General features: G+C 40.5%; 5 non-coding genes across 5 annotated transcripts; 2 read left to right on the forward strand and 3 right to left on the reverse strand.

Moving 5' to 3' along the window:
- The first annotated feature begins 571 nt into the window (after positions 1-571).
- LOC145466879 (U5 spliceosomal RNA) lies at positions 572-693 on the forward strand. The gene has a single exon (XR_014042008.1). It is a non-coding gene; the product is annotated as a U5 spliceosomal RNA (small nuclear RNA).
- Positions 694-1,621: 928 nt separating this feature from the next.
- Positions 1,622-1,693, reverse strand: Trnae-cuc (transfer RNA glutamic acid (anticodon CUC)). The gene has a single exon. It is a non-coding gene; the product is annotated as a tRNA-Glu (tRNA).
- Positions 1,694-2,779: 1,086 nt separating this feature from the next.
- LOC145466860 (U5 spliceosomal RNA) lies at positions 2,780-2,901 on the forward strand. The gene has a single exon (XR_014041991.1). It is a non-coding gene; the product is annotated as a U5 spliceosomal RNA (small nuclear RNA).
- Positions 2,902-4,286: 1,385 nt separating this feature from the next.
- On the reverse strand, positions 4,287-4,358 carry Trnae-cuc (transfer RNA glutamic acid (anticodon CUC)). Its single transcript has one exon. It is a non-coding gene; the product is annotated as a tRNA-Glu (tRNA).
- Positions 4,359-6,537: 2,179 nt separating this feature from the next.
- Positions 6,538-6,610, reverse strand: Trnae-cuc (transfer RNA glutamic acid (anticodon CUC)). The gene has a single exon. It is a non-coding gene; the product is annotated as a tRNA-Glu (tRNA).
- Between the last annotated feature and the right edge of the window lie 6,501 nt (positions 6,611-13,111).

Raw genomic sequence — 13,111 nt, forward strand, 5'->3', positions numbered from 1 at the left:
CAGTTTCGTTAGTGCTGTTGCTGCTTCGACTGTTCAGTCCAGTTTCGTCGCTGCTCCGTCTAGTCCTGTTAGTTCTGTTCCTGCCTCGCCCGTTGCTCTTGTCTTGCCCCCAGCGTTTTCCGTCCTCTGTGTTGACCTCGGATGTCCTCGTTTGTTCCCGTGGTTTCCATCGTTTGGATTGCTGTTCCCGTTTAGTTGTTCACTCCTTTTGGCCTCTTTTTTTCGTATATACCTTTGTTACGTTGAGTTTGGACTGCTTTGTTTGTTTTTGGTCTAGGTTTGTTTTGGTTACATTTTGGTGGCGAATGTATTTTTATATAGGATAAGACTGTTGACAGGTGCCCCTCCCGGGTTCACCTTTCGCCGTTGTACTGAAACAGTGCTCGTTTGTCTTCAGTGTTGTCTGACGTTTTACCTGTTTGTTCCTCGTTTGTTTGTTTCTATGTTATTTGTTTGTAGGGGCGGGGTTCGATCCCCCGGTGCCGTTGTGTGACGGATTAGTGTGTTTGTCTGGCGGACATTGCGCTCTCCATTGCACGTTGGGGGCCCGGCCATTCGCCTTAAACATAAAAAACTCTGGTTTTCCTTCCACACGCATAAATCTTTCGCCTTTTGCTAAAGATTTACGTGGAGGAGACCAACTCGAATGAGTTTTTAGACTCATTTTTCGTAGCCCTGCCTCTTGGCAGGGCTTATATTCTTAACAGATGAAGTGTATATGCGGTTATTGACCAAACTTGTTCGGTCAAGATGGCTGGATATTGGCCAAGTTCCTTAGCGTGCTTTTGGACTGAGACGGACGGTGAAAGAGGCCAATATTCAGCCATCTTGACCGAATAAGCTTGTTCAGTGAAGGATTTATTATAAGACTTTTGAGGAAATTGTCCTTGCGGGACAGCAGGTAGTCCCGAGCGGGCATGATAGCGCCATCTTGCCCGCTCGGGTAGTCAATTACAGCGCTGGGTTTGGTTCATCTTGCCCGCTCACGGAGCTAGCCATATAATAAACGACGTTTCTCAGACCGCTTCCGTTAGTGACGGTTGACCTATCAGAGCTATCAGCAGGAGCATATTTTAAAAAAGTCTTATATACAGAGCTACGTGTGTATTTGGGTTTACGTACGTTAAAGCAACATTCCTGTAACCATTGTTCAATCTTGTAACTCCTGTCTATCTACCCACAACCCTCTGAGTCACCTATCCCGCTGCTGCCTCCCTACCCCTCTGCCTACCCCTCCCACTACCCCCAACCGTTATTCATATGGCTAACTTTGGCTCTCAAAAGACATCAATAAAACTTTCAGATCACCAAATTAAATGCTTCAAGCATGTTATTTTCCGTACGTTTTGCTCAAATGTTCTCAAATTTTCAGGATTTGCAAAAAAAGAGATGATCTTTTCCCATTTAGTTAGTCAACAATCAGCTAATGTTAGCGAATATCATTATTAATTTTCCCGTTTTCTGTTAAAATTCAGGCTATGAAGTGCACAAGTTTAGTAAGAGGACACCAATAGCCTTTGGCTATAAACATCGACGACCGAAGGTAAGTAAAGGTCCTTTATTTACTGATCGAAAACAAGAAACGAACACGAAAGGAAAATAGTTGAAAATAACGATTACATTCCCACGCCGGGAATCGAACCCGGGCCGCGGCGGTGAGAGCGCCGAATCCTAACCACTAGACCACGTGGGATGTTCTCTTGTGAGATGATCAACTTTGAATCTTAGATTGTAATGCAATTCCAGTATTTTGTAACATCAATTTTCCCAATTTGTTGAGCTGCGTGATTGCTGATCTGTCAGCAAAAAAAAAAAAAAATCTTGATGTTTTCTCAAAGCAAAGATATGGGAAGTTACTTGCTCCTTAATTACGAATTTGCTCCTCACCATCTCTGTTGTAAGCTGCTATTAATGATCTGAGAAAGCTCCCGGTGCAAAATGGTTACTCTCGATGCAAGGTGGTAACACGTTGAACATTAACGATTTGTTGAGGACCATTGAACAAGAATAAAAGTAAGCCAAATAATCCTCTTCAAGTTACAGTTCCCCAAAAAGATGTCTTAAACCTGTTACCCTATTTATGTCCTCACAGTAACCAAATCAAGGGTGCGTTTCTTTGGGGTGATCCGGATCCCGATCAGTGATCCAAGATCACGGGGATTATGGTGCATCCATGGAACCGACGAATCCACTCTGGTCACGGATTCATCGGTTCCTTTGATGCACCATGATCTGAGTGATCTTGGATCACTGATTCTGATCCAGAACATCCCAAAGGAACGTACCTCAAATCTCCTCAAGATCATATTCCAGAACACATGCCGCATCAAATCTCACTTTCCATACAAAATTCACTTCAACCGCTCTCAGAAATGCAAAGTCGATCATCTATAAAGCAGGCAAAATTAAACGAAGACTCCTTGACAAAAAAACGGAGAATTCCAAGACCCCTGCTAAAATTGACCATTCATCAGCCATTGCTGATCATGTGAGAACCACTTGTCACAATATAAAATGGGATCACTTTGACATTCTAGCGTCCGACAAAACTGACTTTCGATGATTGCAGAATTAAGGAGAGTCTGTTCATTCAAGAGCTTAAGACTTCACTAAGATAATGTCAATGTCAGTAGTGAAAAGTTGTTGCTTTACTAGCTGTTACTCTTCTTGCGACTGATGCTGAATACGCGCATGCGTATTTGTAGACTTCAGTAAATTTATGTCCCACACGCTGTGTAGCATCTTGCACAACAAAACACCTAGTATCCAAAATCAATAGTAACTCTGGTTTTCCTTCAACACGTACAAATCTTTCGCCTTTTACTAAAGATTTCCGTGGAGGAGAACAACTGGAATGAGTCTATTGACCAATTTTTGGAAGCTCTGCCTGTTGGCGGGGCTCATAATTTAACAGATGAAGTATACGACGTTTACACCGCTTCAGACAGTAATGGTTGACCTCGTAGTATCAGAATGAGCTCATTTTAGGCAGTCTAACACAGGAATATTGAGTTTCTCGCGTAGAAGCCATCTTTATGATACGCGGACACGTTAAGTCTTTTAACTCGCGGAAAGAGTTTTCGGCTGAGTTTTTTTTTTTCTAATTCGGCTTGATTTTTTCCGCCAAATGGACTCGATTCAACGTATTTTAATTAATCATTGTATCTTACAGAAACGTTTTGAACTCGTATGAAATGAGGCATCAAAACTGCTGCTCAATATTCGTGCCATTCCTATTTTATACGCCAAATATCTTTCCGTACTCCTCACTACGTGTGTATTTGGGTTTCCGCAATGCAACTTTCTTCTAACCATTTCTGGTAACTCATATCTACCTGGCCACTCCCGTCTCCTAACACGCTGCTGCTTTCCTACCCCTCTCCCTACCCCTACGCCCTTATTCACATGGTTAAATTTGGCTCTCAGAGACATCATTAAACATTCAGATCACTAAAATGAAACTTGAAGCACAATATATTCCGTAGGTTTTTGCAAATTCTCAGGATTTGCAAAGAGATGATATTTTCCCATTTATTTATTCAACATTAGTTCATATTAATAACTATATCGCATTTTATGTTTAAATAAAAAAAAAAAGAAAGAAAAAAAGTCCCTTGCATACGGCGGGTGCGCCCGCAGTACGAGCGGCAGTCAAAACTGAGCTGTCCTACCGAAACGACACGATAATAGTCTTTTTCTTTACAGCTAACAAAAATAAAGACGATGCTAAAGTTGTTTTGGCCTCTTCCAGTAGTTAACTTGAGAATTCCGGGTTTAATTTTACGAGGAACAGCATATTTTTTTCAAGATAAAACAACTACTATCCTACCTGGCGACACTCGACGAACTCGGCCAGCGAGTTGCCATACACAACGCTGAAGACCCATTTTTGGCGCCAAATTAGAAGCTTATAGACACAAAATGTTTGATATTTTTCACTTTATATAATCTGAAATGGTATTTGGAATTGCAAATCTCTTTTTCTGAATATTTAAAGTCGTCTGCAGTGAGAAAAGTTGCCTGATTTCGATGCCATGCCTGTTAACTTACATTGACGTCAGGACAGTGAAGTTTTTCCCATCTTTTGAATTCTGATTGGTCAATTCAAATTTCAGGCGAGCCAGCCGTATGCAAAGTCTGGCTATAAGAACACAATTATTAACTACGAGAAACCCCCTAGCCTTTGGCTATAAACACTGGCCAAAGGTGGATAAAGTTTGTTTATTTATTTTTAAAAATTTATTTCCTGAGTCAAATCGAAAACGAAAAGAAAAAAAATGATTACATTCCCACGGCGGGAATCGAACCCGGGCTGCGGCGGTGAGAGCGCCGAATCCTAACCACTAGACCACGTGGGATGTTCACTAGCATCAGTTATAGAAATAACACTGCAAGGAGATTCCAGTATTTTGTAACATCAAATTTGCTAATTATTCTTATGAATTGCATGACTGTTGATTTTGCCCAGAGTTTGTTTCTTTTACAAAAAAAATCGTGACATTTTCTTAAAGTACAAGCGTTTTCTATACTTGCCTATATGTTTATTTTGTTTTGTTTTGTTTGTTTGTTTGTTTGTTTGTTTGTTTGTTTGGCATTTTTGTTTCATTACTTCAGCTTAAAAAAGCTAGAGAAGACTTACAGAAGGAAAAATACAAAATTCTAAGGTCGGGTTTCAAAACCGGATTGTCGTAGAAGATAAATGTTTATTCTCTATTTCCAATTTCTCATAATTCACTCTGTTTGCCCCCAAATTTTGCACAAACTATTGTTGTGAAATTCTCTTGGGAGGTCTGCATATTCCCAAGAGTATTTCACAACAATAGTTTATCCAAAATTTGGGGAGCAAAAAGAGTGAATTATGGACAATTGGAAAATAGAGAATAGGTCAATACCCTTAGCCATACCGAGTTGGTTATCAGACATGACCCTCACGTAATGAGAGCATATATCTGTAACCACATAACTCACAGAGAGACTATACGTTGTGTTGCTCATGTGTTCAATTATTACGCAAAGCGACAAACAAAGAAGAAAAAAGGAATTAATATTACTAGCTAATTATTAATCAAATCCGACATCATAAGAACTTTTGATGTGACTTGAATGCTTTGTTGGTGCTGTGAGCCATTTGTTGGCGATCCACTTCTCTCCTTTAATGACGTCACATCCACCGTGAATAGAATATCGGTCTAAATCTCCAAGAAGACCGCTGTCTTTCCACTTTGTAATCAACTTCGTAATATTTCTGGATTTGTACACATTAATTGACCATTTCTTTCTTCTTTTTAATTTTGTTTTGAAAAATGTAGCCAGTAAATATAAAGCGCTGTAATATTTCTAATATTCTAATATTAGAATAATGTATTTCTATATTTGTATATATATTTTTTAATTTTAATAAGTGGGGACATCCCTAGTATGGTGCCATTGCGCTTTTGGTTGTCTCCTTCTCAACTGCTTTTTGTTTTTGTCTGTTTTTTTTTTTTTTTTTTTCTTTTTTTTCTGTCTCTTTAGTTAGCTATCTTAATTATTCATAATGTATTCGTATTGTATGGAGTAAATCGTAATAAATAAATAACTAATAAATAAAGAGATGTTTTCGTTTTTGATCTACTTTTTAGGTTTGAACGCCTACAGTTTAACGGAACTTACAAATGGTAAGTACACATGGTTCGATTGTATTGATTTTATAATGTTACGTCCCAGTTGGGCTACAGAAAATAGGGGATATATCGATCTGATTAGCTAAGGCAAACTTTCCCTAGTCTCTCTTTTCCTTTCTTTTTATGTGTGCTTTTGTGCTATTTCCCTGACCTGGGATTTATTTTCATTTAACGTTGATGTCAACTGACTACCTGGCTGCCTGTTGTTGAATAGTTATCAGAAAAACAAAACTTTAATTTTCATTTCAGGAAGATTAACAATGCAGTTATCCAACAAGCTCAATATTAAGAAGATTCTCCGGCACATGGATTTCTTGAAAAACAATAGTCCACGACACAGATTCGGCTTTAGTCAACAGGCCTGGCTACCATAAGACAAAACCGCTCACCCTGTTTCGAGACGTCTCCACAAAAGGTTAGTACTCCCAAACTGTAAAGTAACTAATATAGAACGATGTCCCGCAGGTATGCGCGGTTGCCATAATTTGTAACAAGGGTGTTAATCGCGTAACAACATTTTACCAGCTTGCAACTGACTGCGAGACAAGTTGGAGATCAGAAAATGCCGCATGTTATATTGCGACTCAAAACCAAACTGTTTTGTTTTACAGGATTATAAAGTTAACCAAGCTTCCGAGAAAAATAGTTCAGGGTGCAAAACCACTGCAGGTGAAACTGAATTAATTTAGTCAGTAATCCGCGTGCACTTTCTATCCACGTACACGTAAATACCATGGGTTCACTTGGTGCAAAAGGAACGGACTGTTTTAATGCAAAACTCGATCCGCGAAAGAACAACTTATCGAAGCCATAATTTTCAGAGTAAAGGAAATGAAGTCGAAGTTAGATTTTAATGTAAAACTTAATTCATTGCTTCCCACGCCGGGAATCGAACCCGAGCCGCGGCGGTGAGAACGCCCGAATCCTAACCACTAGACCACGTGGGATTGCTCGTTAAAACTAAGAACTAGGGTATCTAAAAGATAGTAATGCTGCGGCACATTCTGTTGATAGTGACATATTTAACGCCTTGATTCATTTACCTGCGCGTTCCAAGACTTACATTAACTGTTATTTCTCAAAGTAGTGTCAAATCGTGGTGTCACTTAAAATCTGTCGTTGCATGCATCAACTTCATGCATGACGACGCATCGATGGCGAGGTTTGACAAAGGATCGAGACAAAAAAGCACAGTGTGATCTGAAGTATGTTTGGACATAAAACGATACACATCAGCCTCTCCTTTACCAGATCGCGAAAATCGAAAGATGTGGAAATTGTAGGAGCAGAAATCTAACTTATAAATTCTGTACTGGCACGTATTTAATATCTCTAGAACTCGACAGAAGAACACACAGACTGTGTCGAGAACGTGTCCACCGCGATGTGTGAAAATGCTCAAGCTTTAACTTAAATTCATGTTTCGATGAATAGGAATAGATTGCAGCATTTATGAAATCAGCGTTTTCCACGGTTTTCGTTTGTTTTAATTATTCTACAGGCTTTAGTAACGACGGTTTCTCGTCACTTAAGAATTCGGCGAAGGAGGCGAGACTGCTAAGAAATGACATACTAAGATTAAGATGTCACAATTAATCGTCCAGATTTACAAACTTTCACATACTGCATAGCAAGAGTTGTGAAAGTCAAGCACGATCTCCTTCACATCGCTTTACAGGTAAATCAGAGCAAACTTTCTCAGTGGAATCCAAGCGAAAAAGGACGACGGCTCGACGAGTATGACATCCTCGTGTTGTTCGTGGCGCAATGCACTCCAGTAAAAGTGGCGCAGTGCAGTCTGGTTAACTGCAATGCATTCTGGTAAAAAGTGATGAATTCGAGAATTCGTACCCCCTTCTATATATTCTTCTTAAATCCTGATTATGTTGCTGCTCGCTCGCTACGCTCGCTCCGCAGCAATAATTTTAGATCCGCGTTGTTCAGAACAGATTGTGCGATCCACGGGATAGGAAGTATTCACGGCAAAACATTAAAGAAAGGTTCGAAAGAATGAAAAAAAACAACAGATTCGGGAAACAGTTTTTCATTTTAATCAAATTAACTGATGTTTGGTTTGATTTGTTCCTTGGTTTTTTTTAAGGGTTGTTACAGAAATATGTCTCTCTTTAGTTGAAAAAATTTGATTTGAATGTTTGCGATCTGTAGGGGCTTTATTTTGACTGAATTTTCGGTGCCATCTGTCCAACTTCATCAGAGTGTAAAGTGGATGTTCTTTATAACGTAGCTTACATTCATTTTTCACCCTGATGAATCTGGACAGATGCCACCGAAAATTCAGTGGACAAAAACCTACAGATCGGATATATTTAGAGCCAAATAATCAGTGTCCACCGATCGCAACAATCGAAGTATCTTTGGTAGTACGTAACTTTAGGTATTTAAACCGTTAAAATTGATTTAAAAGCAGAAATGCTGTAAGTCCATCTAGTATTAACACCAGCCGGAGAAAAGAAAAAGGAGATTTTCCCACGACAGGAATTGAACCAGGGCAGCGGCGGTGAAAGCGCCGAATCCTAACCACCAGACCACGTGGGAATCCTATCTTATCCAGGTTTCCGCCTTAGAGTCAATCAACATCGATCAGTTACGAAAATTCCAAATGTGTGCTTGACAGGTCTAGTTACTTAAAAAAAAAGTGACACATTTTTCAGGCACAGAACGGCTTTGATGCACTAATAAGGCGCAAGCATTACAAAAATATTTCACTTTCAAAGGCTATTGACACGTATAATAAGCACTTAATTACTGGCCCCGAGGGAAACAGTGAGTTTTTTTCCCCTCACCCTTAATGTTCCCCGAGGCAAAGCCGAGGGGAATATTGAGGTCGAGGGGAAACAAAACTCACTGTTTGCCGTGGGGCCAGTCATTATGTGTTTCGTTATCAACTCAAATATGGGAAAAACTGCGAAACAATTATTTGCTTAAAGCCGGGTGGTACAACAAACTTGCTGCGGTTTCAAAGTGCACGACCTGATTACGTGCGAGTCGAAAATTCAAGTCATTGTTTCCCTAGGGAGTTAGAGAGTTTTGCTCCCCCTGTGGAGTTTTGACCCACGACACGTGACACATTCTCTTCCAATCGGAAAACGTATTTGAGTTGGGAGGTATAACAAAGGACGACGGTTTTCTAGGTTGTTAGGTATGAAAAGTTCGTTCATTTCCATGCACACATGGACCCTAATGTTCGATCGTCATGTGGCTGATTTTTCCTGGTTACTTGCTCATGGTGTAGTTCTCATTACTGATCGTCTTCGTTCGTCTTTTCGCATGTCGTCGGTTCCTCCTGATTGTTTTTGTGGTTCTCCCTTAGAGACTGCTGGCCATTTGTTTTTTGAGTGCTCTTTGGCCCAGAGTGTTTTGGCTTGGGTGCAGTCTCGGTTAGTCCTTGCTGTTCCGTCTGCTCCGTCATTGTGTCTGCGTCATGTGCTCTTTGGTTTTGATATTGCTGAGTTCACAGTTATCCCTCTGGTTTTTTGCTATTTGATCAACCTTGCTAAACATCCCATCTGGTTGGCACGTAACGATTTCCGTTTTAGGAACCAGCTGCCCTCTGCGGTTGATGTCATTGCAGCGGTTCGTTCCAGGCCTGTTTTATTCTAAAACTCTGGTTTCCCAAGTGTGCGCGCGGGTTTTTCATCAAGCAGTGGGGTGCTTCTGTTGTAATTGCTTCAGTTTCTGGCGACAATGTTCAGTTTAATTTCTAACTTGTAGTCTGCTCTTTCAATACTCCTACCATACTTTTGTTTGCAAGAAATAAATTGGATTTTAAATAAACGTCGCCCTCAAATGACGAAAAATTTCATAAACGGCGCGGCGTTTTATCGAGTGAATACAGCATTTGTATTGCAATATAATCTAGCATATATGTAAGGCATTTTCGGGCTATTTTGTAGCTTTAGCCTGAAATTGCTTTGCATCCACGTTAGATTACCTTTTTGATTATATTGTAAATCAAAAGAAAAAAAAACTAACCGTGAAAATGGCTATTGAACCCTTTCACCGCTGCAGTCCAACTGGGCTCAATCCCTGCGGTTTAATTTTTCATTTATGCGGCACATCAATAATATAGGAATACAGGCATTATGTAAGATGAGACGATTACCTACGACTGTCACATGTGAGGTAACTGAGAAAGGCCTTGTCATTTTATACGCCCACGATCATCTTTTTATGACAATCATGACGTTGTTGTACGTTTTATGCGCAGGTTGGTAGGGACGAAAATCTTTGTAACAGATCAGATCAAATGTTTTTAATAGCTAGCTTTTGGAGGGAAAGAAAAAGAAAAAAAAGTGTATCAGACCATCCTATAATAACGTTGTTAAATGGAGTCCCGATGTTTGAGATACGTTTATAATTAAGAAAACTCTCTAACATGTAACTCCCTGTCCATATAAAATAAACAAGGCTAAAACATCTGTCATGGCACAGCAAACAAAAAAATATTAACAAAGAGAATGGAAAATGTACTTTCTGTACCGCATTATGAATAAAATAAAAATCCGAATATTCCAGTCGTTTAGATTATGCATGCTTAAGCCAAAATTTCCCTTCGTGCAACAAGGAAGAAGTACAACGAAAGCTTACACCAATATGTTACAGTTCAAACTATTTTGCACCTTTGCAGTCAAGGAGGACTAACTTTTATTACAGAAAAACAGCCTTTTCAGATACTGTTTGACTGCGGATCGCACTAGTTTAATTCTCCAGCAGTATATAATAGGGTTTATTGAGGAGTTGATTAACACAACTGTTGTGGCGTAGTCATAAGCCGTTCCTACTGACCGCGTAGTACCTTTTATTGTTTCAAGAACCATAATCACTACGAAAGGAAGATAAAAAGCCAACAACAAGCCATAAACATAGAGTACCGTTATGGCTGATTTTTTGCATTTAAGTACCTCAACTGTGTTTTGTTGTAAGTTAGTCATTGTTTGGTTTCGCGTATTTATTTGGCGTTGGTGCTTAAGAGCAATCTGGAATATTTTACTTGTGCAAAACGCAATTGTTAGAAGAGTTGCCATTGCTGTTATACTTGGAAGAATGACCCATTTGTCAAACCAAAACTTTATGATGGTTCCAGCAGAGGAAACGATCCAAACTCCTACTATAACCATTACCACCCGTGGCACTGTGATCAGACTTCTGTACCGCAGATGCAGGGTTAAAGCGAGAAGTCGATCGAGGCAGACTCCTGTCAAGGTCAATAAAGAAACTGAAGACGTTATCCATCCAAAAAAGAACTGAACCATCCTCAGTTTACAATAAGCGCTGAAATTCTCTAAAAGCTCTGCTAACTTGTAAGCAACGAAGCATGGCTGAACAACCAATCCAACAAGCAGATCTGAAACTGCCAAACAAAATAGCAGCGTAAAAGATGGCGAATGAAGTTCTCGAGATTTGCAAATTACAAGCATGACGATGCTATTTCCCAGTATTGCAGTCAGCGCGAACAGTGCAGTCACAACACACGACAAAATACTTCCTGTAACATCACGTCCTGTTTGCTCCCAATAAACCTCCAGGAAAAAACATTTTAAGTCTGTCACGTTCATGGTGAATCTTAGGTTGTGGGAAGCGGATTATTCGCGATCTCCAGTTACTGCGAGAATGGTCGAGACTGATATGAATAAAATGGAAATCGTTCTTGAATCCAAGTTTCGTCTGTGTGTTCATCTGTTATAAAGAGTATATTATGTCAGAGAAAGAGAAATCGAGCCAATTTAAGCTGTCAAATTTCAACGCATGTCCTCAATTGTCCTTAACTAAAAAAGTACTGTACGAGTTATTCAAGAGAAAACACGCGATATTTCTAGTTCAAGTTCTTTTATAATTGTTATGTTTTATATAGGAGCAAGTTCAGAGCGGAGGATTGTAAAAACATTGTCAGATTGTTTATGCCTTGTGAAAAGACGACTTTGACGAGAGCATATGGTTTGTCAAGCTGTTTAAGCTGAGTAAAGGCATTTTATTTATGCACATATGTAATATGTAATAGTATGTATGTAAGTTGAACATTTTAGAGTTAGAGTCTTCCGTATATATACTCGGCCATCGTGGTATTTAGACATGTTTCACGCTCACCAGCCGGTAGGGATGACCATCGATAGCGGTGCCATTGGTAACATGATCCACTACACAGTCACCCAGCGACGTAACTGCCGTGTCACACCTATTTTTCAATCGGTTTACCAAAGGAGGTGCTCATCCCTACCTCAAGTCCTCGATGAGACATGCTTTTCATTCACCCGCAGCAGCCACGAGTTTATGCCTCGTCTTCCACCGGATCTAATATACACTTTGACCCCGCAACAATCTACTTTTCTCAGACAACAGAGCTAAGCTCAAGTTTCTCCTGAATTGCCGATGACCTGTGTCTGTGGAGGGAACACCACACTAAATCTTCTCTAGGCTTACGTACAAACCCTTCACAAATATGATCTCCGCCTCTCTGTTTTAAAGACCGTGGTCAATCCCCTACAATCCTAGGCTGGTTTTGGAACCCTTGTACTTAACAAGCAAGTGCACATCGTGTTACCGGTTTCATCATTGTTCTGAGCGCGACACCGTGGGTCAGATGAGGCTCTTCTGCGAATCCAAATAGTCGATCCATACTACATTCTGCAATGCCTCATAAGCCCTTGGCTACTGCTCGCACTATTACACTGCCCAAACCAGACGACCAGGTATGGATTGTTACTACTACGCTGCGTTTAGTAGGGCTCTTTAGTGCAACATTGCGAGGGTCACAGGCAAACTGGCCACATATATCTTGCGAAATAGACGCCCTGACTATCGCTTCAGGCGTCAAACACTTAAGCACATATCTGATCAAGTCTCACCAAAAGGCCTGCATCCTGACAGACAGTAAGCTCTGCATGCATGCGTACGAAAGGCTCACATGTCTACCTTCCTCTCCACCGTCGGTAGATATCAAACCTCAGTCGGGTATTTTTCCGGGTCAGTAATCCCGACTTCCAATCTCGCTAGCCACAAAGCAGCGCCATGCTGCCATGCTGCCAGATCTGATCTTTGCTGCATAATCCAAGCTTCAACACTAAACCTAAATCTTACGCCCAACTTCAAAAGTAGGTGTAAGGCTGTCCTCTTGCCCTCCACCCGATACTGTCACAGTATTCTTCTCTACAGACATCATTAATCGCTCCAGACAGCTCGTGCTCTTACTATGGGAGTCCGGCACTTCGCTTCCACCAACAGCTCTGCCGGAGGACGAGCACCGTCACATTCTTCGTGAAGCTCTCGTCTTCTTTCGCTTCAAAATGCGTCCTCTTGGGATACAAGGGACACACCTTGCCTTTGGATACAAGGCACACACGGACGACCCACTCCTCAGATAACCCTGGAGATTGACTATGCCGAGAATAAAAGCAAGAGCCCAGTAGCCGAGGGCAGTCTAGGAAGTAGAA

Source organism: Orbicella franksi, chromosome 13 (assembly GCF_964199315.1).
Source record: "Orbicella franksi chromosome 13, jaOrbFran1.1, whole genome shotgun sequence".
Taxonomy (NCBI): domain Eukaryota; kingdom Metazoa; phylum Cnidaria; class Anthozoa; order Scleractinia; family Merulinidae; genus Orbicella; species Orbicella franksi.